This window comes from Bos mutus, chromosome X (genome assembly GCF_027580195.1).
Source record: "Bos mutus isolate GX-2022 chromosome X, NWIPB_WYAK_1.1, whole genome shotgun sequence".
Classification (NCBI taxonomy): Eukaryota; Metazoa; Chordata; class Mammalia; order Artiodactyla; family Bovidae; genus Bos; species Bos mutus.
The window spans coordinates 80532212-80551602 of record NC_091646.1 but is presented as its reverse complement, the minus strand read 5'-3'; the positions used below and the strand labels follow the sequence as shown (position 1 = coordinate 80551602).

General features: G+C 39.2%; 1 protein-coding gene across 17 annotated transcripts in view; it reads right to left on the bottom strand.

Moving 5' to 3' along the window:
• HUWE1 (HECT, UBA and WWE domain containing E3 ubiquitin protein ligase 1) overlaps window positions 1-19391 on the bottom strand; it is a 157280-nt gene that overhangs the window by 125833 nt on the left and 12056 nt on the right. The gene's annotated exons all lie outside the window — the stretch shown is intronic.

The following is a 19391-nucleotide window of genomic DNA, read 5'->3' as shown; positions in this document are numbered from 1 at the left end:
AAGTATGGTTGAAGGATCAGCAGCACTGAGATCACTTGGGAGTTATTAAAAATGCAAAATCTTGGGCCCCACCTAGACCTGAAGAATCGATCTGTATTTTAAGAAGATCTTCTAGTGATTCATATATGAAGTTGAGAAGCACCAGATCATAACACAGGCTCCAAATCAGGAAACCCAGATTAGAATCCCTGCTATATTATGTACTGTATGAGCATATGGACAAATCGTGTGATGTGCACTTCTGTTTCCTCACCTGTGAAATATGGATAACCAATCTCCCTACTTCCGTACTCACTTTCATCCAATCCATTCTCCAGAGAACAGCAAAAGTAATCTTCTTGAAACATAAATCAGCTCAAGTTACCTTCCTTGTTTAAAACCTTACAAAAGTTTTCCTAGAATTATTTCCAAATTCTAACCATGACCCAAAGAGCCCTGGCATAATTTGGCTCCTGGAACTCTCTCCAATCGCCTCTCTACACATATCAGTCTTTCTGTTTAGTTTCTGGACTATTCTGAATTCTTTCTGGCCTCTAGACCTTTACAGGTGCTATTGCTACTGCAGTGCTTCTGCTCCACACTCATTCTTCCCACAGCTACCTCTACTTCAGGATCTGACTTTAAATTAAGACCTAAAATGGCTTTCCAAGGCAATCCACCTAAAGCTGGTCTAACTGCTATTTTTTAGTAACAGTGCCCTGCTTATTTCTCTCATAGAAAATATCGATTAATAACTGGTTTGAGTGCTTGCTTCAGCAGCACATATACTAATAACTGGTTTGATTTTCTACAATGTTAATTTCTCAGCATCTCATATAGCATCCTTCATGTGGTAGGTATGCAAATATTTGTAGAACTGAGTTCAGGAAAGAAGTATGCACTGAGAATAAAATCTGTGATTGCAAGCATATAGACAGAACTTGAAGCCATGGGTCTGGAGATGATCACTTACAGAGAAGGAAGGAAAGAGACACAGAACTGAGTTCTTGTTTGCTCTAACATTTAAAGGGAAGGCAAAGCAGAGACAAATCCATGCACCTATGGACACCTAATCTTTGACAAACGAGGGAAGAATATACAATGGAGAAAAGACAATCTCTTTAACAAGTGGTGCTGGGAAAACTGGTCAACCACTTGTAAAAGAAGGAAACTAGAACACTGTCTAACACCATACACAAAAATAAACTCAAAATGGATTAAAGACCTAAATGTAACACCAGAAACTAAAAAACTCCTAGAGGAAAACATCGGCAGACTATTCTCTGACACAAATCACAGCAACATCCTCTATGACCCACCTCCCAGAGTAGTGGAAATAAAAGCAAAAATAAACAAATGGGACCTAATTAAACTTAAAAGCTTTTGCACAACGAAGGAAACTCTAAGCAAGGTGAAAAGACAGCCTTCAGAATGGGAGAAAATAATAGCAAATGAAGCAACTAACAAAGAACTAATCTTAAAAATATACAAGCAGCTCCTGTAGCTCAATTTCAGAAAAATAAATGACCCAATCAAAAAATGGGTCAAAGAACTAAATAGACATTTCTTCAAAGAAGACATACAGATGGCTAACAAACACATGTAAAGATGCTCAACATCACTCATTATCAGAGAAATACAAATCAAAACCACAATGAGGTACCATTTCATGCCAGTCAGAATGGCTGCTGTCCAAAAGTCTACAAACAATAAATGCTGGAGAGGGTGTGGAGAAAAGGGAACCCTCTTACACTGTTGGTGTGAATGCAAACTAGTACAGCCACTATGGAGAACAGTGTGGAGATTCCTTAAAAAACTGGAAATAGAACTGCCTTATGACCCAGCAATCCCACTGCTGGGCAGACACACCGAGGAAACCAGAATTGAAAGAGACACGTGTACCCCAATGTTCATCGCAGCACTGTTTATAATAGCCAGGACATGGAAGCAACCTAGATGTCCATTAGCTGATGAATGGATAAGAAAGCTGTGGTACGTATACACAATGGAGTATTACTCAGCTATTAAAAAGAATGCATTTGAGTCAGTTCTAATGAGGTGGATGAAACTGGAGCCTATTATACAGAGTGAAGTTAGAAAGGAAAACTAATACAGTATATTAATGCATACAGATGGTATTCAGAAAGATGGTAATGATGACCCTATATGTGAGACAGCAAAAGAGACACAGATGTAAAGAACACACTTTTGGATGCTGTGGGACAAGGCGAGGGTGGGATGATTTGAGAGAACAGCACTGAAACATGTATATTATCATATGTGAAATAGATCACCAGTCCAGTTCAACACATGAGACAGGGTGCTCAGGGCTGGTGCACTGGGATGACCCTGAGGGATGGGATGGGGAGGGAGGTGGGGGGGGGGGCGGTTCAGGATGGGGAACACATGTATCCCCGTGGCTGATTCATGTCAATGTATGGCAAAAGCCACTACAATATTGTAAAGTAATTAGCCTCCAATTAAAATAAATTAATTTAAAACAAAAAAAATTAATAAAGGGAAGGCAAAGGAGGAGAATCCAGCAAAGGAGAGGCTGGTGGGGTAGAAATAAAACTAGTTTATCACGATATCATGAAAGGCAAAAGATGGCAACTGGATCAAATGTCAAAACGAGGTATTTCCAGAAAAATGTTTGTTGAAATTGGGAATAGAGATAACTTGTCTAGCATTAGTTTCAGTAGGGTGGTTGGAAAGAAAGCCAGACTGGAATGAATCAACGAATCACTAGGAAGTGAGGCTATACAGATTACATGTGTAGAATACTTTTTTGAAAAGACTGTCTGTAAATGAAAGCAGAGAATTATGGGGCCTCACTGAAAGAGTGTAGGGGAGAGGGGAAGGAAATAATGGAAAGAAAATACCTAAGAAAGTTGAGGGTAGGGGACTACTTAGCCTCTGTTTCACCTTATAGAGTGAACATTTATTTGGGTTTTGAACAGCAGAAACAGTATTAATCAGAACCAGGACAATCCTCTTCTTAATCTCTTAAAACTTGACTGAGTGTCCCTCCTATTGTACCCTGTACCTATCACTTCCTGACATTAATGTGAATATCTGTCACAGAGTGAGGAGGAAAACCAACCAACCAACCCTGGGAAAAGTGTATACAACATTATGAGTGGCTCCCTGTAGGTGGCTGGATAACACAGCTTTATTTACACTTTTCAGAGCCTCCAAATTTTCTATAATTATGCATCCATTTGTAATGAGAATTTTTCTTGTGTACAGTTTTTCTTAAGGGAGAAAACAGTGGCCCCTGAGCCAAAGGGCTGCATCAAATTAAGAAAAATATTATCTAAACAAATGCCTTGGATTGGCTGCTGTCTTCTCTTGGAACTTCTTTTCTATACTTCTTGTTGTTTAATCCTGGCACACAGCAAGCACTCAATATTAATTTGGTGTATTATTGGTAGGTTAAGAAATGCTGCACACATGTATGGGAGTACGGATTAATCAAAGTTAGCCTACCCACGGGGATGTAAGCTCCATGAAGCTGTGAGCATATTTCCTATTTGATTGTTTTGTTCACTGCTGTACACTTAGCTCTTGCAGGAAATAATAAATATTGGTTAATTAAATGAACCAAAACAAAAGTCAGCCTAAAATTTCCACTGAAATCATGGAAAAGTACTATGGTGGTTTTTAAGCAATGCTTTAGAGAATACTAAACTGTGATGTCCTATAAAGCAAAAGACTTGATTATATTTGCCTTTTGCCTCTCTGGAGTCTCTCGAAGTAAACTCGGGTGAGAAATGCCCAGATCATCCATCGTGTCAGGAAAGAGCAAGCTGAATTCTGAAACCCAGCCTGCTATTCACCATTTGATTAGAGGCAGAGACATCACATTACCTGATTTGTAAAAGGGAATACCACTTGATTACCAGGCTTTCTCATCCAGTTTAGTCTCGGATTATTTACATTAATACCCACTCAACAAATATTCTGAGAACTCATTTATCACCTGTAATAACAGATAATACTGACCCCCTATTATCTGTTACCTCTAATCCTTACGACAACTTGGAGAAGAGGATAGTTCTGGTTTACTGAGGTCAAGAGTAGCTGCTGCTGAGTCAGTTCAGTCGTGTCCGACTCTGCAACCCCATAGACGGCAGCCCACCAGGATGCCCCATCCCTGGGATTCTCCAGGAAAGAACACTGGAGTGGGTTGCCATTTCCTTCTCCAATGCATGAAAGTGAAAAGTAAAAGTGAAGTCGTTCAGTCATGTCCGACCCTCAGCGACCCCATGGACTGCAGCCTACCAGGCTCCTCCATCCATGAGATTTTCCAGGCAAGAGTACTGGAGTGGGGTGCCACTGCCTTCTCCTCAAGAGTAGCAATATACCCAATAAGTAGAAGCCAGATTCAAACCAGATTTGCCCCACAACCCTACAGTGCACAAAATGTCAATATGCAAACTCCACCCCCCTACACTCCTCCTATAGACAGTGATATCCCTATTATTGGCTACATTAAACATGACCCTGAGGACTGTTGACCTATATTTTATTGGACATTGATAGTAAGATGTAATAATAAAGAAACTGAGGTATAGCCTTTGCTCACTCAAGACAAAACTTGAAATTATCTGCAGAAATATTTCGACAGGGTCTCTCCCTCAAACTCTGAAAACCCTATACCTCAGATATGCTTTCATGCTTGCTTGGTGCTTTTCTACAGAAAAAAATCTATTTCTACTTCACTGACTATGTTAAAGCCTTTGTGTGGATCACAGCAAAATGTGAAAAATTCTTAAAGAGATGGGAATACCAGACCACTGTACCTACCTCCTGAGAAACCTGTATGCAGGTTAAGAAGCAACAGTTAGAACCACACATTGAACAGTGGACTGGTTCCGAATTGGGAAAGGAGTACATCAAGGCTGTATATTGTCACCTTGCTTATTTAACTTTCATGCAGAGTACATCATGAGAAACGCTTGGCTGGAAGAAGCACAAGCTGGAATCAAGATTACCAGGAGGAATATCAATAACCTCAGATATGCAGATGACACCACCCTTATGGCAGAAAGTGAAGAGAAACTGAAGAGCCTCTTGATGAAGGTTAAAGAGGAGAGTGAAAAAGCTGGCTTAAAACTCAACATTCAAACAATGAAGATCATGGCATCTGGTCCCATCCCTTCATGGCAAATAGATGGGGAAACAATGGAAACAGTGACAGACTTTATTTTGGGGGTCTCCAAAATCACTGCAAATGGTGACTGCAGCCAAGAAATTAAGACACTTGCTCTGTGGAAGAAAAGCTATGACCAACCATATTAAAAAAGCAGAGACATTCTCTGCCAACAAAGGTCAGTCTAGTCAAAGCTATGGTTTTTCCAGTAGTCATGTATGGATGTGAGAGTTGGACCATAAAGAAAGCTGAGCGCCAAAGAATTGATGCTTTTGAACTGCGGTGTTGGAGAAGACTCTGGAGAGTCTCTTGGACTGCAAGGAGATCAAACTAGTCAATCCTAAAGGAAATCAATCCTGAATATTTATTGGAAGGACTGATGTTGAAGCTGAAGCTCAAATACTTTGGCCACCTGATGCGAAGGGATGACTCATTAGAATAAAGATTCTGATGCTGGGAAAGACTGAAGGCAGGAGAAGGGGACGACAGAGGATGGGACAGTTGGGTGGCATCACTGACTCGATGGACATGAGTTTGAGTAAGCTCTGGGAATTGGTGATGGAGAAGGAAGCCTGGCATGCTGCAGTCCATGGGGTTGCAAAGAAGTTGGACATGAATGAACAATTGAACTGATACTCAAGATAAGGACAGGGATACCAAGGAGGAGGAATCTGACACCTCCAACGTTGACTTTGGAGGTGAGAATAATGTCTGAGAAGGCATTCCCTAAACATCCTCTACCTTAATAGTCCTGGGAAGCTACAGATCCAGGAGTTATCCTTCTGGTCATTACTCCTAATTACTCAGAAAAAGATAAACTGGCATCAAAAGAATTTATGCAACAAAATAGGGTCTGCCAAAGTTGTAAATCAGTTTTGCCAGTAGACAGGAAATGGCAGCATGCCAAGGAGCCCTCCCTTCCTAGCATTCCTAGAGGGAAAAAAAGAACATAACAGCACTGCCTGAATAAAAGTTATGCTTATTAAGGAGGAAAGGAAGAGACTCAGTCTCCCATTCCCTTCCTTACTTGTCGCTGAATTTGGTACAAAAGATCAATTATAACAAAGACTGATTATCCCCTATCTCATCACATTCAATTTCAAAGATGGAAGTACTTTTTCAGCCTGGCCTACCTTTAATAAAAAATTAAGACATCAGCCTTTAAACTAATACTCTCTACTGAATTGTTAACAACTTAAAACACACAAAAGCCTGCCACTATCTAATAGATGAACTTCACCCAGAAGAACCACAGGCAGCATTCAGTGAGTTCAGGAAAACACATCAGAAGTCAAATTTTAAAATATCTTTAAAATCTGTAGTTCTCAACCCTAGCTGCACAATATCTACTGATACTTATTTAGTAAAACTAAAAATATCTGCCTATACAAATAATCTGACTCAACAAATATGATGTAGGGACTTTGTTTTTCAAGCTGTGTATGCAATCTGGCCACATAGCCAGATTTGAGAGCCCTTTATTAACTTTGTTATATATTATTAATTATGCTTTTCCAATCTGTAATTCATTTAGGAATCTGCTTTTAAAATAATAGGGAGCGGGATACAAATAAGTACAGTCCTATACTAACAACTGTTGAAGCAGGGTAACAGGTACATGGGGATTTAATACTATTTTCACACTTTGTATATGTTTGAAAATCTCATAAATCAGAAATATTTTAAATTAAGACTTTATCCTGCTAGATCCTCCCATTTCATCCTCCAAATTGCTCCCAGAGCAGTCTTCCTTAAACTCAAAATCTACCTACATCATCAAGTGTAAACTCCTTACCTGACCAGTATCTAAGACCTCTAGGACCCAGTCCCTGCTTACCTCTCTTACCAGGGCCATGACATTACATAATATTCCTCTTGGCTCCCCACATGCTTTAACCACGTCAAGTTTTTACAGTTTGGCCACTATTCAAGACTTTTGATACCTTGACTCAAATTATTCTCTCTGCTAAAATGGCTGCTCCCTACATATACTCCCAGAGTTCAGCTTAAATGTCACCTCCTTTGTCAAGCCTTTTCAGATATCCCCTTCCCCAGAGAAAAACTAATTACTCTCCTTTGTGTCCCCATTGTATCCTGCACATACCCTCAATCAACACACCTCTATTTACATGCCAGTTTCCCCACTAGGGTTGGGCTTCCCTGGTGGCTCAGTGGTAAAGAATCCACCTGCCAATGCAGGAGACATGTGTTCAATCCCTAGGTCGGGAAGATCTCCTGGAGAAAGAAATGGCAACCCACTCCAGTATTCCTGCCTGGGAAATCTCATAGATAGAGAATCCTGGTGGGCTACTGTCCATGGAGTCACAAAAGAGTCGGACACAACTTAACTAATCAACAGCAAATTGTGGAATAGACTTCCCTACTAGAGTGAGTTTTGCATCAGTGGGACTTTGTGTATTCATTTTTGCATTCCTGTTGCCAGCATAGGACCTGTCACTTAGTAGATTAATAACGAATGAACGACTACCCAGTAAATGTTAAATGAAGCTAAAAAATTCAAATCACTTTAAACTCTTCTTGCGACATTTGCAACTAAGATAACCAATTTATAGAACTCAATGAGTCGGCTCTTCACATCAGGTGGCAAAGTATTAGAGCTTTGGGTTCAGCATCAGTCCTTCCAATGAACATTCAGGGTTGATTCTCTTTAGAATTGACTGGTTTGATCTCCTTGCTGTCCAAAGGACTCTCAAGAGTCTTCTCCAGCACCACAATTCGAAAGCATCAATTCTTCAGTGCTCAGCCTTCTTGATGGTCCAAATCTCACATATCTACATGACTACTGGAAGAACCATAGCTTTGACAAGATGGACCTTTGTCAGCAAAGTGATGTCTCTGCTTTTTAATACACTGTCTAGGTTTGTCATAGTTATTCTTCCAGGGAGCATGTGTCTGTTTTAAAATTTTGTGGCTGCAGTCAAGGTTCACAGTGATTTTGGAGCCCAAGAAAATAAAATCTGTCACTGTTTCCACTTTTCCCCCATCTATTTGCCATGACATAATAAGACCAGATGCCATGATCTTCATTTTTTAAATGTTGAGTTTTAAGCCAGGTTTTTCACTCTTCTCTTTCACCTTTATCAAGAGGCTCTTTAGTTCCTCTTCGCATTCTGCCATGAGAGAATCAGCTGCATATCTGAGGTTGATATTTCTCCCGCCAATCTTGATTTCAGCTTTTGCTTCATCCAGCCCGGCATTTTGCATGATGTTCTCTGCATAGAAGTTAAATAAGCAGGCTGTATATTATTACAGCCTTGAAGTACTCCTTTCCCAATTCTGAATCAGTCTGTTGTTCCATGTCTGGTTCTAACATGCTTCTTGACCTGAATACAGATTTCTCAGGAGGCAGGTAAGGTGGTCTGGAATTTCCAACTCTTTAAGAATTTTCCACAGTTTGTTGTGATAGTCAATGAAACAGATATTTTTCTGGAATTTCGTTGCTTTTGCTATGACCCAACGGATGTTGACAATTTGACCTCTGGTTCCTCTGCCTTTTCTAAATCCAGATTGTACATCTGCAAGTTCTCAGTTCACGTACTGCTCAGTCTAGCTTGAAGTATTTTGAGCATTACCTTGCTAGCATGTGACATGAGTGCAATTGTGCAGTAGTTTGAACATTCTTTGGCATTACCTTTCTTTGGGATTGGAATGAAAATTGACCTTTTCCAGTCCTGTAGCCACTGCTGAATTTTCCAAATTTGGTGGCATATTGTGCACAGCACTTTAACGGCATCATCTTTTAGGATTTTAAATAGCTCAGTTGGAACTCCATCACCTCCACTAGCTTTGTTCATAGGAATGCTTCCTAAGGCCCACTTGACTTCACACTCCAGGATGTCTGGCTCTAGGGGAGTGATCACACCACTGTGATTATCCTGGTCATTAATACCTTTTTTGTATAGTTCTTCTGTGTATTCTTGCCACCTCTTCTTAGTCTCTTCAGTTTCTGTCAGGTCCTTACCGTTTCTGTCCTTTACTGTATCCATCTTTCCATGAAATGTTCCACTGGTATCTCCAATTTTCTTGAAGAAAGCTCTAGTCTTTCCCATTCTACTGTTTTCTTCTATTTCTTTGCATTATTCATTTAAGAAGGTCTTATCTCTCCTTGCTATTCTCTGAAACTCTGCATTCAGATACATATATCTTTCCCTTTCTCCTTTGCTTTTCACTTCTCTCCTCAGATATCTGTAAGGCCTTCTCAGACAACCACTTTGCCTTGTTGCATTTCTTTTTCTTGGGGATGGTTTTGGTCACAGCCTCCTCACAACATTATGAACCTCCATCCATAGTTTTTCATACAGTCTGTCTACCAGATCTAATCCATTGAAATCTACTTGTCACCTCCACTGTATAACCATAAGGGATTTGATTTAGGTCATACCTGAATGGTGTAGTGATTTTCCCTACTTTCTTCAATTTAAGCCTGAATTTTGCTCCTTAAGCAATAAGGAGCTCATGATCTGAGCCACAGTCAGCTCCAGGTCTTGTTTTTGCTGACTACAGTGACACCTCAAGAGACTGATCCAGACCTGCCTGTGAGTGTTTGACAGTTTCCCCTGGAGGCGTGGATTGGAAGTGTCCTTTCACCGGGACAGGGCCCCTGGCAGTAGCAGTCCTGGGAAGCCTGGGTTGGCATAAGCCTTTTTTGGAGGTTTCCAGTAGCTCTAACATTGAGCCTGTAGACTTTCAAAGACTGGGTTACCTAAGGCCAAACAACTAACAGCAAGGCAGCACAGTCCCACCCATCAGCAGACAACTGGATTAAAGATTTACTGAGCATGCCCCTGTCCACCAGAGCATACTTCTTTTGTTTAATAAAAATAAAAGCTAGGTTTTAAGGCTTTAAAATATTCTGAAAAAAAGATATGTATATAAGGGGGAGAGAACTTAGTAATGTATCTATCTGCTACTGTATGCTATATGATCACTCACCTAGAGCCAGACATGCTGGAATGCAAGGTCAAGTGGGCCATAGGACTGGAAGAGGTCAGTTTTCATTCCAATTTCAAAGAACGGCAATGCCAAAGAGTGCTCAAACTACCGTACAATTACACTCATCTCACACACTAGCAAAGTAATGCTCAAAATTCTCCAAGCCAGGCTTCAACAGTATGTCAACTGAGAACTTCCAGATGTTCAAGCTGGATTTCGAAAAGGCAGAAGAACCAGAGATCAAATTGCCAACATCCATTAGATCACTGAAAAGGCAAGAAAATTCCAGAAAAACACCTACTTCTGCTTTATTGACTATGCCAGAGCCTTGGACTGTGTGGATCACAACAAACCACAGAAAATTCTTAAAGAGACAGGAATACCAGACCATCTTACCTGCCTCCTGAGAAATCTATGCAGGTCAATAAGCAACAGTTAGAACCAGACATAGAACAACGGACTGGTTCTGAATTGGGAAAGGAGTGAATCAAGGCTGTATATTGTCACCCTGCTTATTTAACTTATATGCAGAGTACATCATGCAAAACGCCAGGCTGAATGAAACACAAGCTTGGAATCAAGACTGCCAGGAGAAATATCAATAACTTCAGATATGCAGATGACTTCATCCTTATGGCAGAAAAGTGAAAAGGAACTGAAGAGCCTCTTAATGACAGTGAAAGAGGAGAGTGAAAAAGCTGGCTTAAAACTCAACATTCAAAAAATGAAGATCATGGCATCCGGTCCCATCACTTCACGGCAAATAGATGGGGAAACAATGGAAACATTGAGAGACTTTATTTTCTTGGGCTCTAAAGTCACTCCAGATGGTGACTGCAGCCATGAAATTAAAAGATGCTTACTCCTTGGGAAAAAAAAACTATGACAAACCTAGACAGCATATTAAAAAGCAGAAACATTACTTTGCCGACAAAGGTCCGTCTAATCAAAGCTATGGTTTTTCCAATAGTCACGTATGGATGTGAGAGTTGGACCATCAAGAAAGCTGAGCGCGGAAGAATTCATACTTTTGAACTGTGGTGTTGGAGAAGGCTCTTGAGAGTCCTTTGGACTGCAAGTAGATCAAACCAATCAATCTTAAAGGAAATCAGTCCTGAATATTCATTGGAAGGACTGAAGCTGAAGCTCCAATACTTTGGCCACCTGACGCGAAGGGCTGACTCATTAGAATAAAGATTCTGATGCTGGGAAACACTGAGGGCGGGAGAAGGGGCAGACAGAGGATGATGGTCGGGTGGCATCAACAACTCAATGGACTTGAGTTTGAGCCAACTCCAGGAGACTGTGAAGGAAACCCACTCTAGTATTCTTGCCTGGAGAATCCCAGGGACAGGAGCCTGGTGGGCTGCCGTCTGTGGGATCACAAAGAGTCAGACACGACTGATGTGACTTAGCAGCAGCAGCTATATAATTTCAGACAAGTCACTAACTCTTTAAGTCAGTAACCTCTGTAAACAACACAGTCTATCTTATAGGATTCAGTTCAGTTCAGTTGCTCAGTCGTGTCCGACTCTTTGCGACCCCATGAACTGCAGCATGCCAGGCCTCCCCGTCCATCACCAACTTCCGGAGTTCACTCAAACTCACACCCATGGAGTCGGTGATGCCATCCAGCCATCTCATCCTCTGTTGTCCCCTTCTCATCCTGCCCCCAATCCCTCCCAGCATCAGAGGCTTTTCCAATGAGTCAACTCTTTGCATGAGGTGGCCAAAGTACTGGAGTTTCAGCTTTAGCATCATTCCTTCCAAAGAACACCCAGGACTGATCTCCTTTAGAATGGACTAGTTGGATCTCCTTGCAGTCCAAGGGACTCTCAAGAGTCTTCTCCAACACCACAGTTCAAAAGCATCAATTATTCGGTGCCCAGCTTTCTTCACAGTCCAACTCTCACATCCATACATGACTACTGGAAAAACCATAGCCTTGATTAGACGGACCTTTGCTGGCAAAGTAATGTCTCTGCTTTTTAATATAGGATAGTGCCTGGCAAAGAGTAAACTGTAATATCTTCTTTTTCTTTTAGCTCCAGATTAATCTAAGGACAGCGATCTTATGCTGGATCACAGAGGATCAAGAGCCAAAAAAAGTGCTTTTTCCTTAGCCTTTGTACATGTTAACTGCATATGAAGAACATAAATTATTTATTAATCTCCATATTGTTAGCCTTAAGTCGCATAAACTCAACTTTGATGACAAGATTAGGAAGCTCCAGGTCTCATTCTCAAGTTAGTTATAGTTTTCCAAAGGTTAAATGGTCTACTGACGTTGGAGCCATGCCACTTAAGAATCAACAATTTTAAATGTATCTCAACTATTTTGAATTATTTTAAATGAATTTAGAAGGAACAAAGATTCTTTTATATGCTTAAAAGAACAAATTATTTATAACACTGTGCCCTAAGTTCAAGACAAATGTTAAAAGTATTAAAGATGAAGAACCTGAATTATTCTCAAAACCTAAAGAGCAAAAAGTAACTAACTCAGTTTTCTACTTGGTCAAATTAAACTGTCAAATTAAAAAGTATTAAATAATGCAGGGAAATATTCCTGTAATCCTGGCAAAGAAATGACCTCCCAAGAGGTACAACCTAGAAACCATAAAGAAAACAATTTGACTATATAAAAATTCTAAACCATAAACATATTTTCTGCAACAGGAAAAGGGTTAATACTTCTAACAAAGAACTCTCAAAACTCACTAAGACAAATAATCTGAAAACCAAGCCAAAGGGAACTTGCAATTTTCAGAGATTATAACCATTTGCTTATCCTTATTAGTAACTACAATAAAGCTAATCAAAGCAAGGACATGCAATTTCTCACTTAAAAACTGGTTAAAATTAAAAAAACCAGTATCTTGTTTTGGCAAATGTAGGTGGAGAAAAGGACACTCACAAACACTTCAGTGGAAATGGCAATTCAATACAGCCTTTCTGGAGGTCATTTTGGCAGTACCTATCAAAAAAATTAAATAAGTACCACCCTTTAACCCAGAATGAATCTATTTTCAAGGCTCAACAATAGGAAATGATGAAATTATAGCAGAATAATGTTGTGGGATGCAATGCAACCATGAAAAAGAAGTGGAGTCCAGCCATATGTTCTAACATATAAAAATATGCATAGTACGTAAATGGACAAACATAGTATGTAAATGTTAAGAGGTATGAAATAATATATACATAAATATTGTAACGGATATAAAGGAGACTCATTTGTGGGGTGGGGTACTATTCATAACTGAAATGTTCATTCTGTTTGAATCTTTTTTATACAGCAAACAAATTAATTTTCTAATTTAAAACTGCTGAAATGGAAGGGAAAAAGATGAGCGTAGAAAACCACTTTAATTTGAAAGTTTTGCAAACAGAAAGTTTAGTCACAGTATAGATTTACAGCATGCATAAATATGCATGAAATCATCGAATATGCAACTAAATATGCAACCAAATCGAATTGATTCATGAAAAATCTCCAAATTGACCTCATGTTGAAAAGAAACCACCATAGGCAAAGGGCAAAAGAAACAGAACTTTGTTTGGACTTCTGACTTTCTCATTTACTTTTCTACTCCCTTAAATTTCCCCCAATTTGGGGGTTAACTTTCTTATAGGAATGGGGCCACTTATTTTGCACTTCTGTGGATACACCTACTGGTGTATTTAGAAACAGAGATAAATTCAGTTTTAAGGAAAGATATAGCACAGTGGAAACATATCAGGCCAGATAGCTTGGGTTCAATGGCCAACTCTACCACTAAGCAGCCATATTACCTTGGGCAAGTCTTCTCCCCAAAATCTGTGGCTATAAAATAAGAAGTTTGATATGGATAATATCAAATATTAGGGTCGTATTCAAATGTTCTGTTGGACATGGAGAAGACTACCATTTTAAAAGCCACTGGTAATTTGTTCTGCTAGAGGTAGATATCTGAGTTCACCCATGCAGACAGCCCAGCTTTACTTTTAAAAAGCAAAAATCTAAAATGCTTTACATGAAAGTGGAGTCGCTCAGTCGTGTCCGACTCTTTGCTACCCCATGTACTGTAGCCTATCAGGCTCCTCCGTCCACAGGATTTTCCAGGCAAGAGTGCTGGAGTGGATTGCCATTTCCTTCTCCAGGGGATCTTCCCAACCCAGGAATCGAACCCGGGTCTCCCGCATTGCAGGCAGACGCTTTATTGTCTGAGCCACCAGGGAAGCCCAAAATGCTTTATGTAACAGGGGTGTATTCAAGTGACATCTGTACTTCTCCAGATTATATTTCCTTTTAAGGTTGCCCTCATGGAGATAGGTAACAAAATTTAAGAGGCAGGGAATTGGAACCCCAGATTAGGTCAACAGACTGCAAGGCACTCTAAGCTGGCCTAGCCTCTGCAAAATATGGCAGCAGTTATACAGGTATAAGGCGGGGTCGGGGGGGGGGGCCTTCTCTGATAGTTCAGACAATAAAGAATGTGCCTGCAATGTAGAATGTGCCTGCAATGTGAGAGACCTGGGTTTGATCCCTGGATTAGGAAGATCCCCTGGAGAAGGAAATGGCTACCCACTGCAGCATTCTTGCCTGGAGAATTTCATGGACAGAGGAGCCTGGTGGGCTACAGTCCATGGGGTCGCAAAGAGTTGGACACGACTCAGTGACTAACACACACACACACAGGTATAGGGAGAGAGGCATCTATAGCAATGATACTGGATATATCCAGGTTTATGTTCTTCTCTTGGACTAACATATCAAGGCTTACCCTGAGGTGTTGTTATATTGTAAATCAACATGTATTATACGCTAAACATACCACAGTGAATAAAGCAGGATAGTATGTCTAAAGGTAATTTGGCCACAAGTATCAAAAGTCTTGTTACACTTTTGCATTCGTTTTAGAAATTTCTTAATAAACATGTATGTCACAAAGATTTCTCTTTAGGATGCTCCTATGCTTCCTTCCTTCCTTCAATACTTATTTACCAAATGCCTACTGTGTGCCAGAAAGCACTGATATTGTGAAAAACTAGGACTTAAAGGTTTGAACATAGGGAATTGGTTATAAAATTATAAATCACACATTCAATAGAATACAATGTAGCCATTAAACACATTATAGAAGAGACTTTCCTGGTGGTCCAGGCTAAGACTCTGCACTCCTAATGCAGGGGGCCCAGGTTCCATCCCTTGTTAGGGCACTAGATCCCAGATAGCAAAGCTAAGTACAGTCACATAAATAAATATTTTTAAAAATTACAGTAGTATAAAATAACAGGGAACAGTGATCAATTTATTAGGTGGAAATCAAAATTTTAAATACCATGTCTATACTGGTTTGGAGAAACAGCCAAAAAAATTTGGGAACTGAGGAAATTTCAATATGGACTGAATATTAGATTACATTAACAAAAAGAACAAATTCCCTAGGTGTGATAACAGCTATGTGGTTTGTAGGTACTTATTCTTAAGACACGCCTGCTGAAGGACTTAAGGATGATGTGTCATTCTTATTTCATATGCTTCAGAAAAATTAAAACATGTTTAGGTACATATGAATCAAATATGGCAAATTCTTAACAACTGTTGGATATAAGTGGGGATACACAAATGGTCATTGTGTTCTTCTTTCAGCATTTTTATGTTTGAAACCCATAATGAAAAGTTGGAAGGAAGGTAATAATTTCTTAAAAGACTGATTTTGAAAAAAATATATGGGCATGTTACACGGGCATAAAGAAAAGCCTTGGAAAAATGAACTGTGTACAACATGTTAATAGTATTTCTCTCTGAATGGTAGGATTTGGGGAGATTTCTGTACTTATCCATACTTTCCAACAATAAGCCATGTATACTTCTATAATCATGAAGAACATCACTCAAAAATAACTAAAGTTTCATTCCCAAAGAATTCTTAGTAAATCATTTTGCAACTCTAAAGCAGTATGTTAATTTATTATACAAGCAATAACAGATTGCTGGGTGGACACCACATAGTTTTTGAAACTTCCACTTACATCAGTAATTTATACCACTCTCACAGTATTAAAAACATCAAGCAATTCATGGTAATAACTGCAAGGAGAAGTAGAATGCTGGGTTAAATAAAGTATTATTACCACCCGCCCCCAAAGACTTGAAGCAAAAATAAATGTTAAAAGTGATCAATTTGGGAGGGAGAAGGTAGAAAAAAGTTTTTGCCTAATTATTCTTGATACTGTTCAGGATATTTACAATTTCTTATAAACAGGAATGTGAACATTACAAAACAAAAAAAAAAGCTCAAATTCCCTGATCATTTCTCCCAAATAAACTCAACTTACTCCAGTTTTATATTTTTTATATATATATATACACACATATACATATACACTAAACAGCATCACACAGTATATGAAGTGACGTGAAAGTGTTAGTTGCTCAGCTGTGTCTGACTCTTTGTGACTCCATGAACTATATATATATAGCCCACCAGGCTCCTCTACCCATGGAATTCTTTAGGCAAGAATAATAAGAGTGGGTAGCCATTCTTTTCTTGACCTGGGGATTGAACCCGGGTCTCTCACATTGCAGGCAGATTCTTTACCATCTGAGCCACCAGGGAAGCCCTCACATAGTATATATGTTATCATGCAGCTTGCCCAAGTTTATCTCCAAAATAGTTGTATTAATTTGGACCACTTGTGGGCAGTATTTCAGACCAGATTCGTCCCTATGTTTTTGCCATGATTTGATATTACCAAATTATTTTTTTGCCAATCTAATGGTTTAAAAAAGATACTATTTTACTTTGTATTTCTGACATTTAGTTTGAATATCCTTTCTTGTTACTAGACATTTTTAGCTCCTACTCTAGGAAAAGCCTGTAACTAAGCTATGGTTTTTCCAGTAGTCATATATGGAAGTTGAGAGTTGGATCATAAAGAAGGCTGAGTGGCAAAGAATTGATGCTTTCCAACTGTGGTGCTGAAGAAGACTCCTGAGAGTCAGCTGGACTTCAAGGAGATCAAACCAATCAATCCTAAAGGAAATCAACCCTGAATATTCATTGGAAGGACTGATGCTGAAACTGAAGGTCCAATACTTTGGCCACCTGATACGAAGAGCCAACTAACTGAAAAAGATCCTGATGCTGGCAAAGACTGAAAGCAGGAGAAGAGGGCAGCAAAGAATGAGATGATTAGATAGCATCACAGATTCAATGCACACGAATCTGAGCAAACTCCAGGAGATAACGAAGGATAGAGGTGTCCGATGTGCTGCAGTCCATGGGATCACAAAGAGTCAGACATGACTTAGTGAGCAAACAACAACAGTTTTCTACTGGATTTATTTTTAAAATGTTATTCTATCATTAAGATGGGAACAAACCAACCAAAATGTTAAGGTGACTGAGTATCACTGTGGGAATAGGAATCTTTTCCCAAAATAAGAACACATTTTCCAGTTTTTCCTAAATTAATTTAGCAATAGAAACTAGAAAATGATAGAGAGGGTAAGAAAAAATTCTTTTAGATGAAAGTATTACTTTCAGGGTACTCTACAATAGGAGTATGTAACATCCTGGAAAAGCTCATAAACGGGCTTCCCTGGTGCTCCAGTGGCTAAGACCCCAAGCTCCCAATGCAGGGGGCCTGGGTTCCATTTCTGGTTAGGAAAAGCTAGATCCCACATGCCACCAACTAAGACCCATAAATACATCTAAAGTACAAGTAATGAGAAAATGAAATAATGGTTGAGGGTACTGGTTCATTTGGAATACATTTAACTAATTTCATTTGTATAGCATTTTTGAGTTGATATACTTTTCATGTATCTTGTTTAACACTAACAAAATTCTGTGTGATATTTTCTGATGCCTTCCTATAAACTGTTATAGCACATTCTGCTCACTCATGTTATTATACTGATTCCTTTGAGTATGATTTGTAAGTCTCCCTCCCCTATAAACCATGCTGCCCTCCATTCTCCAGTTGCTCATCTCTGTATTCCTAGTACCTGGCACTACTCAAACTACTCAAATTTGAGTATGTTCTCAAATATTTGTTCAGTGAATGTAAAGGATGTAAATGGTGAGGAAACTAGTTCAGTGATGATGTAATTTGCCCCAAGTAACATAGGTATTAAGTATTTACATAAATTATAATGGTCTTACCTTTGTAGGGTACTCTATAAAACATTTTAAAATACATCATCTCACTTTAATGCTCACAGCAATCTACGAGGCAGGCTTTATGAATACCATTTTATAGATAAGAATGAAAATTTAGTGATAAACCCTAGGCCCACTGAAAACCTAGTTTATATGAAGCTGTCTGTTTACATACTTGATATATCACTGTGTATAGGAGCCTCTTTCTTTATGTAGCAAACATCTTGGGGGTGGTACAGGGAAGGGAAGCAGAGGGAAAAGGCAAAATGAAGATAGTTAAAGCAATAAGACAAATGCTGGTGTAGGTTCATCTAAAGACCATAAACTGATATTGTAGTATCAAACACATATGTCACTTTGAAATCTAATCTTGGCCCAAAGGTTTTCTTGATATTAGCCTGTATTCATAGAACACAATTGTAGGCTTCCTCACCTATCAGCAGTTTCAAAGGCTGGGAAGGGATACAGAGGTAAGGAGGGTTTTGAAAAACAATAGACATTCACAGATAAAGCAAAGAAAGAAATGATAACACAAAGGTAAATCCTAAGAACTTTAAACATGATTTCACATACAGTCCTAAACTGGACTGTAAGTTTCTCAAGGGCAGAGATTAACTCCCCATTCATCTTATGTTCCCAGCTCCTTGTACTTAGAAACACTCAGTGAATGTTTGTTGAACTGAAGAGAAGTTAAGATGTGAGAGAGAAAAAGAAGAATATTAACAACAATAACAACAAAGAAATCAACAATGGTTTCTAGTTTATTGAGCACTTACTATGTGCCATATGCTGTTTTCTATATAATATATGAAATGGTAAAAGTGCTACTCAACTATGTTAACAGTGATGACCATTAGAAGACTCATGAGTTACTAAGGTTACAGCAGAACCTTGAACAAACTAAAACAGTAGGGGGCTGTGTAGCTGGAGGGTGGGAGATGAGGGCAATCAATGTACTGCACATTACCACAGAACTGGATAAGACCCTCCAGAGGGTACGAATGTGACTCCAAAGGCTTGGCAACGTGAAAAACTACTCTGATGGAAAATTCAGTTATCACTGACCAGAGATTTAGCCTCCAAATGATCAAAGAACAAATATCATTCCTCCTTAACCACAGGCCTGAAGGATCCAGATAGGCTTTGCTTAC